We start from the raw sequence: 15,773 nt of genomic DNA, 5'->3' as shown, positions 1-15,773 counted from the left end.
GACTTGGTAATAAAAACACAAACCAATTAGAAACAGGCAAAGAATCTGAACAGACATTTCTCCAGAGAAGATAGGCGAATGGCAGCAGCACATGGGAAGGTTCTCAGCATCATTAGCCATCAGGGGAAGGCAACACGACCACAGTCAGATACCACTTATACTCATGATGAAATACAGCTGAACTGAAGGTCGGTGAGGATGTAGATAAACTGGAACTCTCATACATTGCTGACGGGAATGAAAAATATTTCTAATGTGGTTGCTTTGGAAAACAGTGTGGCACTTCCTCAAAGAGTTTAACATAATGTACCTTTCATAATCTAGTATACATATCCCAAGGTGCACACTCAATATCAATATATGTTTATGAAATATCAATATATGTTTATGCTAAAACACCAGTGTTTATACTGTGACATTATTTTTAGTACCCAAAGAATGGAAATAACCCAAATGTCTATTAACTGATGAACAGATAAATAAGTAAAATTTAAAATTGTTTAGCCAGAATACAGAACTAATATATGGTACAACATGATGACAGTCAAAGAAGCCAAAAGAATACATAGTTAGTGTATGATTCTATATATATGAAATTTCCTGACCAGGCAAATCTGTAGAAACAGAAAGTAGATTAATGAGTGCCTGTAACTAAGGGCATATAGTGGGAAATTAGAAGGATCTGTGTTTTCTTTTTGGAATGTTGAAAATCTTTAAAATTGATTTGGTAATGGTCACTTGGCTTTGTGAATATACTAAAAACATTGAATTATACACTTTGGTGAATTATATGGTATGTGAATTACAATTATGTCAATGCAGTGTCATGATATAAAATCATACATGCATATGGAATATATATGGGTATGTCAGCATTTAATAGATGAGTTTGGGGGAGTAAGGACAAGAGAGGAATTAGGAATGGGGGAGGAGGGTTTATTCTGTTTTATGTGGAGGGCCAGCTTCCAGATCTGTTTAGACATGTTAAGCAAAAGGTGCCTGTTAAGTATCTAAACAGAGATATTACAGTTGGATGTTATTCTGGGACTCTGAGAAGTAATCCAGACTGGAGATAAGTAGATGATATGTAAATCCACAGGAAAGGATGAAAACAGAGAGGGGCTCAGAATGAAGTGGGACTGAGGAGAGCTGTAAAGAAAACTGAGAAGGTGGAGGAAGAAACAGTAGAAGAGGGTTGGGGATGGTCACTGAACTCAGGTTGTTTAAAAGGAATGCCTGTCCTTCACAAAGTCAGGTTCTACTGAGAGTTCAGTAAGAGAAAGACAAGCATCCACTGGAATTGCCCAGGTGGATGTTGTGCATGACTTGGTAAGAGTGGTTCAGTACTGGAGATCAGAGTGGGCTGATGAGGGAACGTGAAGTGTGCAACTGTTTCTCAAACTTTTTACCTAACCAGAGTCTGGTTATGACAAAACTTGCTTCAGGATCATTTCCTGCTCTGCTGAAACACCCAGCAAGAGTGCTGATAGGGCCAGGTGTGGTGGTGCACACTGGTTATCCCAGTGGCTCAGGAGGCTGCGGCAGGAGGATCGAGAGTTCAAAGCCAGCCTCAGCAACTTAGTGAGGCCCTAAGCAACTCAATGAGACCGTGTCTCTGAATAAAATACAAAAAAATGGCGGGTGGGGAGGTGGGGCTGGGGATGTGGCTCAGTGGTTAAACACCCGTGGTTTCAATCCCTGGTACAAAAAAAAAATGCTGTTAGGGTTTGAAGGCCAGTCTCTTCCCTGGGAGCCAGTTCTTCTGACCAAGCATGGGTGGTGTAGGTAACTGTTAACCTGTAGCCCTGGTGGGGTCAAGACATGCAGGAAGGACTTGCTAGGCCTGGGTTCCCAGAAGAGAGCCATTCTGAGCTTTGTTCTCTGGAAGGTTTGATTTTTTTTCTTTGTTGTTGTTGTTTTCTTTTTGTTTTGTGCTGTGGATGGAACCCAGAGTTTCCCATATGCTAAGCTATGCCCCACCCTGTTTTGTTGTTTTGATTAGGAGGAAACTAACATGTGCCTTTTCAAAGTTTAGGTAGACTTGTTGAAAACTCGTCATTTGAAATCAGATTAAAGAGTAAAGCTGTTCCCTGCAGCGAAGGCATTTATGAAGGGAAGTCCTGAGGAACTGCCTTGCTATTCTGCATCTCCCAAGACCTTGTTGGAACCCAGTGTTTGGACACTGAGACTGTAGAAGTTCCTGAAGCAAGGAGGAGGAAAACCACACACACAAGTTCACACATGCACACACACAAACACACACATACACAAATGCTCATGGAACACACTTTCAGAAACCCCTAAAGTACATTGAACATGGATCTTACCATTTCTATTAGTGCATTCTTTCCCCAGGCTTCTTTACTCATTTAGAGTATGTGGAAATGACTTTTTAAGATATGTTCCTTCAAGTAACAATCTAATCTGCCCCTTCCCTTGTGAAAATGTTCCTTGGGAAAGAATTGCTTTTTAGGCTGTAAAGCCCATTCAAAGTGTTTTGAGCAAATATCACAGTGTTACATGACCAGAAAGGGCTCATTTTGGATGAGTCTGAGCAGTGTTTGTTCTTTGTTTTTATTTTTATTTTTTATTTATTTTGGTGGTGCTAGGGATTGAACCCAGAGCCTTGTGCATGCAAGACAAGCACTCTACTGAGTTATATCTGCAGCCCTCTTCTTTGTTTTTAACAAGTTGTGTGTACACCCATGTGCAAGCACACACACATTTTGGTGAGTCAGATTTTTAAAGTGTTATATCTGAGTGTTATTAGCTAAAATTTCCATCTTACATAGAATATAGATGATCTCTGATAGAACAATGTTTTAAAAATCCAAATTTTTTTCCCAATAGGGTTGGCATAAAATTGGAGAATATCATTATTTCTCTAACCTTGGTTCAAGGCCCCCAGTATAAGGGTTTTTCCTATGTTTGAGGTTATAGTTTGATATAGTTTTATCACATATGTAGAAAACATGAATTGGAGGTTTTAAAATAAGAATTTTCCAGTATTACTTTCTTTGAAACATTCTGAAAGAAACATTTTAATTTGTTCTAGAGCATACATACAGAGAATTTTAAATTTTATTTATTATGAGAAAGTGATATTGGGAGTGCATACCACTTGATTACAAGTTAGACTGTTACCCATGAAGAAATCACTGTCTTAGAAAAAGCCCAGATTTTAGAGCCCTGTTTTGTTGTTGTTGTTTGTGTTTTAGCTGTCCTATGCCCTAAGTTTAGGGCTCACACTAACTTCTAACAACTTCCAGTCACAGGAGAGAGTGATTGTCTGGAAGGAATCATTTGAACTTCAACCTGTTATCTTTGCTACAGGGCCGTGCTAAAGGGCACTTTTGATTTCTTGATTTTAAAAGAGCATAAGAAAAAGGTTGCAAAGAGCTTTGGTCTGCTCTGCTCCGGACTGCCAGCCACTCCAGAGCAGCCTGTAGCAGGCCTCATCATGGCTAGAGTTGGGTCAGGTCAGTTTCCTTGTCTTTCTATTGTTTTTCAGAGAATAGGATTTAACTAAGCAGGTGCTACTGGCAATGCTGCAGATCGTTTTATGGAGGAGTACTGATCGCAGTTTTTCTCTGCTTCGGGTGGATCTGTGCAAATTGCTTTGTTTCTCAAAAACATCTTATTTGTCTTGGGCAGTAGCCAGGCCTCTAATGTGGGTGGTGTGTGCTGTGTCGCAAACCTCAGGCCCCAAAGCCTAAACGCTGCTTTGTCTGTCAGATCAGATGAGTGGATGAAACAGTCAGCAAGCTTTGGGAGACTTTGGGGGGGCAAACAGAAAAGGGTCTTTGTAGCCTGTGTAGCCAGCCTGGGGAAGATGGCTGAGATGTGGGGATTGGTGACGTGAAGACAGAAGAATAGAAGAGGCCAGGTAAGGCACTTGGGGATTTTCTAATATACCTCCATTTGGTTGCATTTTGAAAACTAGCTAGCATTTCATGGGCTGATGGGAGGCTCATTCTATCTCCTGTATCCCCCCACTTTTATTTCCCCATTTTTGTATGTTGATAATGAAATTAGCTTATAGCAGTTCAATTTAAAATGTCACTTGTTTACATTTTTAGGCAAAAATACATGTTTTGTTTTTTAAACTGCTGTCTACTACCAAAAAAATCAAGGATTTAGGTCTCCAACTAGGAAAACAAACCAGCATATAAACATCCTAAAGGAATTTCTTTGTGATCCTTTATGAACTTCAATTAATCTGTAGATTTAACTTAAAATAAAATTTACCATAAGGGAGGCTGAGGCAGAATGATCACAAGTTAAAGCCAGCCTTAGCAAGGCCCTAAACAACTTAGAAAAACCGTGTCAAAATAAGAAATAAAAAGGGCTGGGGATGTGGCTCAGTGGTTAAGCACCCCCAGGTTAAATCTCTGATATCAAAAAAAAAAAAAAAAAAAAAAAAAAAAGCCATAAACAGGGAAACAGAAACCATGGAAGATTCTAAATACACCTTTGTACTTCCCTGCCGTCCACCTGCTCTCTGACTCTGGGCACACATGTACACACACCCCACTTATATTTGCATGAGAAATAGGTAGAAAAAGCTTTGAAGGGCAAACAGAAAGTACAATGCAATAAAGTAAGGGGTTGCATATAAATCGGAATGTCTTAATTTTTTATTTCACTTTCATTTGGATGCTTTTACTAATTCACTTTGCTGGACTTAAGACTTTTCAAACATTCTTTGGCCCTGGGAGGGAGTTGTATAACCATAAAACTTGAGAATCCTGGCCTTGGAATAAATGTTCCTTTTAAAACCCTAAGGACAGAAAATTGAATACAGCTGTGCAAAAAAAAAAAAAAAAAAAAAAAAGTCAAGTGATGGTTCATGGCTGCGGCGGGTTCCCTGACCGTCTTCCCAGGGCACTGGAGCTGGGGTTTCTTAGAGATGGGAGAGAGGGAGCTCCCGTGTTGTTTGAGGTTGGTAGGTCGTTTCCTGAGATGCCATCCTGCACATTGTTCATTGTTCGCAGTTCCTGCTTACAACTAAGCTGCCAAGCTCAAGTGCTTTACCCCAGGGTCGGAAAACAAGCAGAACTGGGATTTTTGAGATCCAAACCTCCATTCTTTTGCACCCTCAATCATGGAATTTTCCTCACTATCAGAAACAAGTGACATGGCATTCATTATTCCTTTCTTCTCCTCCCCTGGGGTGGAAACCAGGATGTTGCTTCTCTGATGTTTGCCCGGTGGGTCCCTCTGTTTGGTTTGTGGCCCCCCAGGGAATCATCGCCCTGGTCCCTACCCTCTGTGTAGCCTTTCATTAATCACTTCACTCTTTGTCAGACCGTGTAATGATGATTCATACTTCTTCCTCTACAAGATTAGATTACTGTAATTTTCATATCCTGGACTGCCCGCTAGGGATCTGAATTAATACTTGCTGGTATAGAAAGCAGGATTGTGTTTCTGGGGAGAAAGGACTGGACTTGCCCACTTGGCCATCATCAGAAAACGTTAGAGAGGGCCTGACTGAAAGTAATCCTGCCTTCAGGGCTTACCACGTCAATTAGCTTTCCATAAAGGCCATCGAGCTGTTTCTCTGAGTGCAGACGGTCCCTGTACAGTGGATTTGCATAAGTGATGCCAAGGCTTCAAGACCAGAATGCATGGAGGGTTTTGTCAGGGAGTCCTGCACTGAAATGAGACTCTGCTTAATGAGAGAAATCTTCGCCAAAGAGACATTTTGGAAGGAGGCAACCTAATTCAAGCATGTGGAACCATCTACCCAAAGCCCAGCAGGGATTATGATCACAGGATGGGGAGCAGGGACCGTGAGGGGGAAAGTGCCTTTAAAAAAAACTCTAAATTTTGGCATTTTTTATGTAGAACATACATTATTCATCCTATTCTTTCAACAAAGACTTATTGAGCACTTACTGTATCCTAGGCACTGTTCTAGGCTCTGGAGATGAACAGCCATCCTCAAAACTGGTGATATCACTGGGAGTAGGAGTGTGGGTGGAAGAAAGAGCCATAGCTAGGAATTAGGAATTACCTGGGAGAATTCCGAAATAACTGTAGTTCTTTGGAAATATATTTGTTTTTTTTTTCTTCTTTCAAAAATCCTCTATGCCACCAGCAAGATTATAAGCCATTTTCTAATAGGTTCTAGTCGTCATGCATGCCCATGGTTAATCTGTTTGGTATCAGGATCAGGGTATTAGGTATCAACTGGTGACTTCAGGGTCTTTGAAAGAATTATCTATTAGAGAAAAGCTGAGGTACATCCAAGTATTTTTGTCTTTGTTTACTCTCCAGTCTGAAAATTCTCACTTCAGAATGACTTGAATCAACCTATTCCATCTCCCTTGGATCCCCTTCCTTCTTTGTTCACTCCTTTCTTTACATTGTGATTTTTCTCTGAGGAATATGAGGTGGTACTTTGCCTCTGAATGAGTCTCAGTTCTTTAAATCTGGATACAACCTCAGGAGTCTTACTCGAGGCCAGTGATATTGAGAGCCTGGGTGTAGACCAAGTCTCACCTGATGGCAGGAGAGTGAAAAAAATCTAAGAAAATGAAATCCATCTTGTATAAAGTTGAACTTATCCAAGTGACTCCCGTTTTTTTCCAATGTTTTCTTTTCTTGAACTTGTGCCGTCAGGGAGATGTATTCTGGATGCCCAGTTGGAGCCACAGACACATGGGAAAATGTAACATGCTGCAGTTCAGATTTTAGAGTTATCTGAACAGAGATCCACTGTACTACAGGCTTATGGGGCTTCTGTGGGTTGGCTCAGGGTGCAGCCGTTATTTTTGGAGGAAGGTGAGGATGGATTCCTATGGGACTGGAGAGCAGGCATCCTGCACTGTCAGCTGGGATGTGCAGGGTTCTTAGGGGGTATCCTGGGGGCTTGAGAGCATGCCTCTGGAAAGTGTCTCACAGTGTGTCTGGTGTGGACTGCTCATTGGTCTCTTTGGGGACCCAGCCCGGGTGTTTGCCTTTTCTCAGTACTTCCTCAGAAGCAATGTAGATACTCCATGTTTTCCATTCAGGAATAAGAATGGTCCCTTCCCTCCTAGAATTGGGGACTAAAAAAAGGAAATTGCCTGTTGTGCCAAGTGTGGTGATGTGAACAACTGAGTTGAAAGGACAGGGCCTCTCTGGGTCTTCTCTCATGTAGGGAATCCTTAATCCACAGGCAGCATCGCCTTCAGCGTATGTCCCCACTTGAGAGAAACCTCTTTGGTTCTGCCATGTGATGACTTACTGCTTGAGATCAGACAAATACCCCGTATTTTTAGACATATAACAGCCTAACTGGAACATGTCACACTTTGTACATCTCCGATTACTCGCAAGACTGTGAGCCTGGCGTCCAGGAATGTGATGTTGGTCCAGCCAAATGGGAGGCTGTGTCCCTAGAGCCAGGACCAGGCTCACCCCTGGCAAACTCGCATTTCATTTTGACTGTTAGGCCAGCAGTTCTGTTCGTGCTGAGCTTTGCTACACACCCATTGCTCTGGGAGAGAGGATTGGCTTGGGAATCCCTTGCTCAAGCCAGTGACTTACAGATGACCTTGGAGCACACAAGATCTTCATCTAAAGCCAGTAAAGTTTTCCGTAAGCTGTCAGAAGAAGAGAGACCAGACAGACAGGCAGACTCCACTGATTGATTGATTGATTGATTGATTAATATTATTGGGGAGAAGAGTTGTCTGTTGGTTGAAAGACATTGCTGCTGAAAAAAATAAAATCTTTTTTTTTTTTTTTTGGTCTTTTAAAAAAAATCTACTAAAAAAAGATTATTTTCCTAAGGTGTAGATGGTCACAACCTGAGATTTATGGTGGTATTATCAGCGTAGATATTAGGAGACCATGATGTCCCTGTCTTCTCTCATAGATGTCAAAACCCTAAACTTATTTGAGAAAACAAAATGATTCCAAGTCTGATTGTGTCACAGCAGAAATTAGAACAAAATATAAGTCCTGGCTGCCTAGCCTTTTTATCCTCTAGAAATGAGTAGTTTAAAAACAACTTCCAATGATTGCCTGAGTTCATTACCATTAGAAAGTAAAACTCTCCACCAGGCAGAAGCAGCTAGAGAGCTTGTTGTCTTGCTTTCCTGTGCTGACAGTTCTGCTCAGGCTCTGATGTCACCGTTACTTCAGAAGCAGGAGGGGAAAACACAGAACAGGAGGCTGCTTCACGGAAACACTTGATCCAATGATACTTATTTTATTTTCTGCTTATGAACTGAGGAACAGAAAACGTGTCACTCTGTCTCCAGCTCCAGATAAATCAACCCCGAAAAAAAGAGGAGAATATTTTAGCTGAATTAAAATGAGAAAAAGACCTCCAACCACAAGTGTCTTCACATCACAAACATTTGTTACATCACAGAGTGGCAGTTGATGCTTGGTTCTGGGCCCATGAAGAGATAATGGAGTTCCTATTCTTTGGAGGTCAGCAGTCTAGAGGCCGGGAAAGGATTTATAGGAGAAATAAAGTCATAAGAGTCTTGAAAGATGGTTAGGGTTTGTTTAAGTGAGAAGAAAGGAAGTGTATTCTCCATAGAAAGAACAGCCCGGACAGAGCAAGGCTGCTCCATGTACGTAGCTTCTAAGGGTAGGGTGCAGATCATCTGCTGGGAGGATGGCCTGACATACCATTGAAGAAGTAGTTGGGACAGGGACAAGTCACAGAGGCTAATGACTTTGTAATTTATCCAGCAGATCAGCTACCCTCACCTTTTGAGTTTTTTTTTTTTTTTTCCACCAATAGGAGTCTGCTGGATGATATCCACAAATGTCATACACCTTCTAGATTTATCTAAATGTGATATTGGTAATAAAGTAAGGCATTGCAATTCCTTATAAACTTCACAAGTATTAGGTAGAAATATACCCCAAGAAAAAATCATCACAGATCTTAGTCTATATGAGATAATCTCTGGGTAAAATGTGATTTCCAGAATATTTATTTAGGTTTTTTAAAACAATTTTTGTGTCAGTTTTATTGAGGTACAATTATCATACTGTAAGATTTGCCAATTTTTTTTGTGTGTGTCTATGTGGTGCTAGGGATTGAACCTAGAGTCCTTGTGCATGCAAGGTAAGACTCTACCAATTGAGCTATATCCCCAGCCCCAGAATATTTATTTGTAACTGGGTACCTTTTTCTTTCTTCTAATGATTATCTAAATGTTAAAGGATCCCTGTGATGCTTTTATAAGAATATCTTTGCATTTGCCCTTTGGAAAATTTAATTTAAAAACTTTGTCAAACAGCTGCCATGAGTGAAAAATATCGGCTTCCTAGCTGCACACTGGAGGTGGGCTCCTGATGCAACCATGCTTGAGAGCCGCCGCTGGGAGGGATGCAAAACCAGATTTGGGATAATTACAGGCCATTCCAGAAGCAGTGGAGGGGATGGTTAGGGGAGGTGGTGGCCAGGAAGGAGAGACTAGCTTGGAGTCTCTGGTGGCAATCCCAACTTGAGCTATGAACAGGAAGTGGAAGAAGAGGGGGCAAGTGTCCAGGACTTGTTGATGACTGAGCGGAGGTTTAAATAACAAACTCCAGAGAGCAGTAGCCCTGGTTTCTGGTTAGTTGTGGTCTGTCAGGAAAACAGGATCAATTTCCACAGTAGATTGTGAGTGGAGTGTTATTTGTCTTGTATGTCAAATTCCTGTGAGGTGTCCTTACTTCTGGCCAGGGTGGCACCTCATGGCAGGAGCAGGAGCATATAGCAGAGCAAGCCACTCACATCATGGCTGGGAAACAAAAGAGAAAGAGGATGGCCAGTCCCACAGCCCCCTTCCAGGACACACCCTCAGTGACCTCAGGACTCCCCATAAGTCCCCACCTCTTAAAGATCCAGTAATAGTACTGCCCTGGGAACCAAGCCTTTGATGAATGGGCCTTTGGGGACATTCAACATCTAGACTATAGCACCTGCAGAAGAAACGTATTCACTTAGAAAGTAATGCTTCCCATTTCTTATTCTATATCAAATACTTTACTTGGGATCAATTACTTTTATTGTGGGAGAGCAAAATAAATATTTCCAATTTCAAATTCTAGATGGCACTGATAATGGGTAAATCCATATAGACTTATTTAAAGCATAATTACAGTAAGTAACCCATGTAAAAATGGATTGTATTTGGAAGTTTTATTTGAAGTGGGTTTGTTCTGGGATTTGGGGGGCAGTGTTCAAGAAAAAGTTTCAACCTTAATTTTGAGATACTTATAGATTTAAATGCAGTTGTAAGAAATAATAGAGAGATTTCATGTGTACCTTCACTCATTCACCACCCCCAGTGGCAACATCTTGAAAAACTGTGGAATAATACCACCACCAGGATGTCGACATTGACAGAGTCAGCAGAGCAGCAGGACAGTTTCATAAGTATCCCTCATGATGCTCTGTGATAGCCATTTTACCTTTATCCCTAACCTCTGATGACATCTTGTCTTCTCTATTCCTGTAATGTTACCATCTGGGGAATCTTATATAAATGGAATCATTTGACAGCTAACATTTGGCAGCTAACATTCCTTGGATGTTTATCCAGGTCATTGCCTAAATCAATAGTTTATTCTTTTATATGGTTAAGTAGTATTCATGGAATGGATGTGCCACAATGAGGGATATTTGTCTGTGGATGTCCAGTTGCTCTAGCACTATTTATTGAAAGGGATAAAAATCAGTTGGGCATATTTGCATGGAATTTTTTCTGGGTTCTTTGTTCTTTATTTCAAAACTTTTTTTTTTTTTTTGTAGTTGTAGATGGACAGCATGCATTTATTTTATTTGTTTTTTATTTTTATGTGGTACTGAGGATCGAACCTGGTGCCTCACACCTGTGAGGCAATTGCTCTGCCACTGAGCTATAGCCCCAGCCTTGGGTTCTTTATTCTTATCAGTCATCTGTTATGTCTCTATCCCTTTGTCGACCTATTTTGTTCCCTCATTCCAGATGTTTAACACCTACAGAAGCTTAAATATAACATATAATACATGATTATACAACATATTATATGATATATTATAACAATATAATTATAATATTAATAAAATTATATATAAGCTCTGTATTATGATTTCTACCCTATTTTAATACATGTTTTTAATTTCGGTTTTCATGTCTTCATTGTTGGTATAGATAGTTATCACAGAAATAAGAATGAGTGACTCTTAGACTCATAAATAGCTATGCTTCCTAGATCAGCCCACAGTAGTCACTGTTAGAATTAATAGTAATGGGAATATAATGAAGAGTTACTAGAGGAAATAGTAGACTGCAACACTGTTATATTAGTAGTATTAAATAATACAAATAAAAAATAGCTGTCAGTTATTTTGGATGTCTGTGTCTGGTAGAAGTCTAGTTCTTATTTGTAATTTTAATTCACAATGTATGGTTTTCTGTTTCTTATGTTATTTTGTGGAAAGAAGTGGGTGTGATGGGGTTTTCTGAGGTAGGCAGATAGGGAAAAAAAATGGAAAGTGTTTAAATGCATTGCAAAGTTAGAATTAGCTGGAATTCAAATGATCAGAGATAAAAAGGCTTTATAAAAGAAATAACTAAGAAGAATCGCTCTGTTAGACTCCAGTGCATGTTAATCTAGGACAGTTTGGCTGCTCCAGGGAAGCAGTGAGCAACAACTTAACAGGCGTAAAGAGTTAGATGTTTATTTTGTGGCAGCAAATCTTTTTTAGGAAAAGCAAACTGCATTATTGTAACAGTGATTCATTTCCCTCCTCCTATCTTCCCAGATAGTCAACTAGTTTACATAAGTTTTTATTTTCACCCAACTTTGCTGCAGAAGGAGTTTCAAGCAGCTCACATAAATACATAAAATAAGATAAAATAAACTTAAAAATGAGGGAAAAGCCAAACTGGGTCACAAGGAAAACAAGATGAGGGACAGGAATGAGATTACAATGCAAAAGTCATACAGTGAGATTTTATCTGTCATCTTGAAGTGGATAAAAAAACTTGGCTTGGGCAAAGTTTTAAACCTTGCACACTATAGTCATAGAGCCTGTTTCTAAGTGTCATGTCGGTCTGTCCACGTTATCTTTCTTTTTTTTTTTAATTGGCACATACCTATTATGCATATTTGTGGGATACTATGTGATATTTCAATATATGCATGCATTGTATAATGATCAAATCAGGATATTTAGTTAGTCTATCATCTGACACATTAAGCATTTCTTTGTGGTGAGAACATTCAAAATCCTCTCTTCTGACTATCTTGAAATATTCCATACAGTATTGTCATCTTTTCACCTGGCCCTGGGAAGGTCTGTTTAGGGATAGGCATTGTCTTGCAGGGTTAATTAGTAACAGGAATTCGTTCCCTGCCTTGTGAGGCCTCCCTCCACTGACTGCTGCAGCTGGTGGTCTGGGAACAGTGACATTCAGAGGCATACCACCCGGAGGCCCTGCGCAGCACACAGCTTTCCTCCAGCCCAAGACTTAATGAGGTTTGTGATTTATATTGAAGTTAGCACAGACAATTAAGAATAGTTCTCTGTTATTCTTGGTAACAACAGGGACATCTACCATTGTAAGTATTTTTTTTGTAAATGGAGTTGTAATGTTTAGTTTAAACATTTAAAAAATGTAAATGGCCTTTTAAGAAGTGGTTATGAGTCATTGTTCATTTTTTTTTTTTTTCATTAGTTAAGGTCCATCTGGTTTTTAAGTGAAATGAGTGGCCCAGGAGCCATCAGAAGATAGGTTTTGCCAGTTCAGAGGTCTGACTTTGGTTTCAGGACAAAATATTTGTGATGTTCTAAAGATAGTCCTTGCAGCACAATTGTTTCTTATGATGATTAATTTTTCTACAATTTTTGGAAGTGGTAAGAAATACATAGGGATCTACATAATTGTTAACTTATAAAGAGACACGCCACTATGGCATGTTGTTTAATATACAAACATATATATATATATATACACACACACAGAGAGAGAGAGAGAGAGAGAGAGGGGAGACATGCTTAATTTGGGGGATTTCAGTATCTGACCTTATGAAAGATGGTATGTTCTTTTCCTTTAATCTAAAAACCAGAGTTAGAGACTTGTTTGCCCCTCCAATTCCGTATTGCTGTAGCCTGTTGAGTAGACTGCTGTTGTGTTTTTAATTTCTCTATAAAACCCGCTGAAAGACAATGTGGACAATTGAGTTGCATTTGAAGTGGCTGCTGGCCAGGGCTGTGGCAACAGCTGATGGGCTCCTCTGAGTTTCAAGAGCTATTTCTGGTCCATTAGCTGTATCAAGGCTCTGGAGTTCAGGCCATAAAAGGCCCGTCCCGTGTGGAATTGCCACACTGCCTCTGACCGCGTCCTCAGGCCGGCGAGTCCTCAGGTTTCACGTGGATTTACCCAGTAATGGATGGCACCACCAAGGCCAGATTGGGAAAGCACAGCCTCGAAGACACCAGGGCACTGAAAACTTCAAAAAGAAGACTCTTTTTATTAATATTTTGGAGTTCTTTCTTCAGAGATACTTTTGGGATGTAGCCTTCACCTATTTCCTGAATCTGACATCCAAACGCCTTTTGGAAAGCACCGTTCTAAATTTATCCTCTTCTGAATCATCGCTTCTGATAGATGCAGTTGCCTTGTTTACATGGTGATGTTTGATTTTTGTACAGCGTTACTTGGGCTAACTTTGGATATTTTACTTTTTGTTTAGCATTTGAAAGTAGTGTTCATTGAATAGAGACTCAAAGAAATACTCAAGGACATCCAAAGTCAGATTAGAGAATATAGTGTGTTTCTTTTTTCAATTAAAAAAAAAAATAAGGAATTGCAGTGTGATTTCCCCGTCCCCTTTCGCTTAGAGGAACAAGGATTATACAGAAATTTGAAGTAAGTGAAAAAGCTTCCTATACATCTGAATGCAGTGGTTTTGGTTTTTAAGTGCCATCTGTCTGAGCATGCTTCCTAAGGATTTGCTGAATTCAAGCACTGGAATGTTCTGCCAGTATTTGCTAGTTGTTGCAATTACTCCTGCAGATACCCTTGGGCATATTTTGGGATTTGGGAGGATTGGATTTTTTTTTTCTTAAAAACAAAAGGATTTATGATACAGAGAGGTTGCCTTGTTAACAATCTGTTTACCATAACTTAGTAAGTACATTCTCTCTAAATGTTAGTTAGCCCTTGAAGTCTTGGAATTAAAGTACATTTACAATACAAAGTACTTTAATCATTTCTCAAGTATGGAGGTAGAGTTCAAAAAGGCAAATTTTCTTTAATTTCTATTATTATTATTATTATTATTATTTTGGTCAAACAGGTGACATTTCTATTATTAGTATTTATTAAATTTTTTTTGGTCATATAGGTGATAGAACCCAGGGCCTCAGGCATGCTAAACACACACTTAAACCCTCAGCCCTCCCCCCTATGATTAATTCATGTGGAAATATACATCACCAGTGATTCTTTTGTCTAATCTTTGTTTTGAGATTCTTTGTCTTGCTACTCTTGAGTTTGAGGCTTGATTTTATAGAACCTCTTTGTTCCAGCTTTTATAAGAAAAATCTCACTTTCGGTTCTAGACATGTTTATTTTTGATATTCTAAATGTTTATATTAGTGTATTATAGTTATACATAATAGGCTCCAAATTTTGTACTGTGATTCATTTTTAAATTCTCCAAGGGAAAAAAAAATACCATATCAGCCTTTTTAATCCTTGGGGATAGCTACAGTCTCTTTGTCATTGAGCTTGGTGATTTGCTACTGAAAAACAACAACAAGCAATAACATTTAAGGTTTATTTGACATGGTGCTCCTTTAGAAAAAAAAAAAAAAAGATGGTTTCTTTATGCCATATCAGATGAACAAGTATGCACAGTAATTATTTTTGTCAGGTAGAAAAACAGAATATTTATAGAGAAGAACATCATGGGTGAATACTGCAGTTGTTCTCCACCGGAAGTAGTACCACAACTTAGGAAGAGTCATGCGTGGGGACAGCTTTCCCAGTAACTGCTGCTAGCATTTAGAGGGATGTGGTTAAGAAATGTAAGTAAGTGCAGCATTGTCATGCTATCTGTACATACATACACTACTACTTTGGCTAGAATGCTGGTGGTATCCCCAGTTGAGAAAAACTGCAGGGCATAAATTCTTCCCGTCAGAGAGCGAGACACATTTGGACTGCCTCTTCCCACCACGCCAGGTGAACTCTTGAGGAGTCAAGCAGTTGAATGTCCTGCCAGGAATAGATCACTTGTGTCACTCTTATGAAGACGTGTAAGGGTGACACCAATGGGTAGAGAGAAGGGGTTGGTTATTGATGTATTTTCCTTCTATCGGAGCAAGAGAGGTAGCTTTCAGGGGAAAGCATATTTGAAATATTCAAATTGGTGCCAAGAGCATGATCTTCAAAGTAAAATCTGGTTAAAGTAGTGGACATCAGTGTTTCATTCAACAAACATCTTTGTACTTCGTACTTTTTCTTGGTAGCCAGACCTCAGAAAGTTTTGAATTTCAATTCAGAATGGACATCTTTGACCACGTCTGGGGTTGTTTAATATTCCACAGTTTAGAACTTGGATGTAAAGAAAGGGACTTTGGCTTTTACAAGGATGCCCCATGGGCTGCACCAAACAGGGGTCACATGGCATGTGCAGTTAGGGAATGTAACTCTTGCTATGATTGGAAACTGACTCTATCAGCAAGAATTCATATTTCCATGCTAGGGCCATCTAGACCTTTAGGGACCTCACTGCAATTTTATTTTAAAGCTTAGTCTGAGGATTCTCTTGCTGTG

General features: G+C 39.7%; 1 protein-coding gene across 15 annotated transcripts in view; it reads left to right on the top strand.

Annotated features, from left to right (window-relative positions):
• The window catches only part of Svil (supervillin), a 225,616-nt gene that overhangs the window by 63,369 nt on the left and 146,474 nt on the right, over positions 1-15,773 (top strand). For 12 of the 15 annotated variants that reach the window (XM_076831678.1, XM_076831676.1, XM_076831677.1 and 9 more), the window contains exon 1: positions 13,317-13,859. The exons of the other annotated variants lie outside the window; for them this stretch is intronic. The gene's annotated coding sequence lies outside the window, so the exon portion shown is untranslated. Of the gene's footprint in view, positions 1-13,316; positions 13,860-15,773 lie in introns of those variants that run through there. 15 annotated transcript variants of the gene reach the window in all.

This window comes from Callospermophilus lateralis, chromosome 13 (genome assembly GCF_048772815.1).
Source record: "Callospermophilus lateralis isolate mCalLat2 chromosome 13, mCalLat2.hap1, whole genome shotgun sequence".
Taxonomy (NCBI): Eukaryota; Metazoa; Chordata; class Mammalia; order Rodentia; family Sciuridae; genus Callospermophilus; species Callospermophilus lateralis.
The sequence above is the reverse complement of the archived record's forward strand: the minus strand, read 5'-3'. Positions and strand labels throughout refer to the sequence as shown.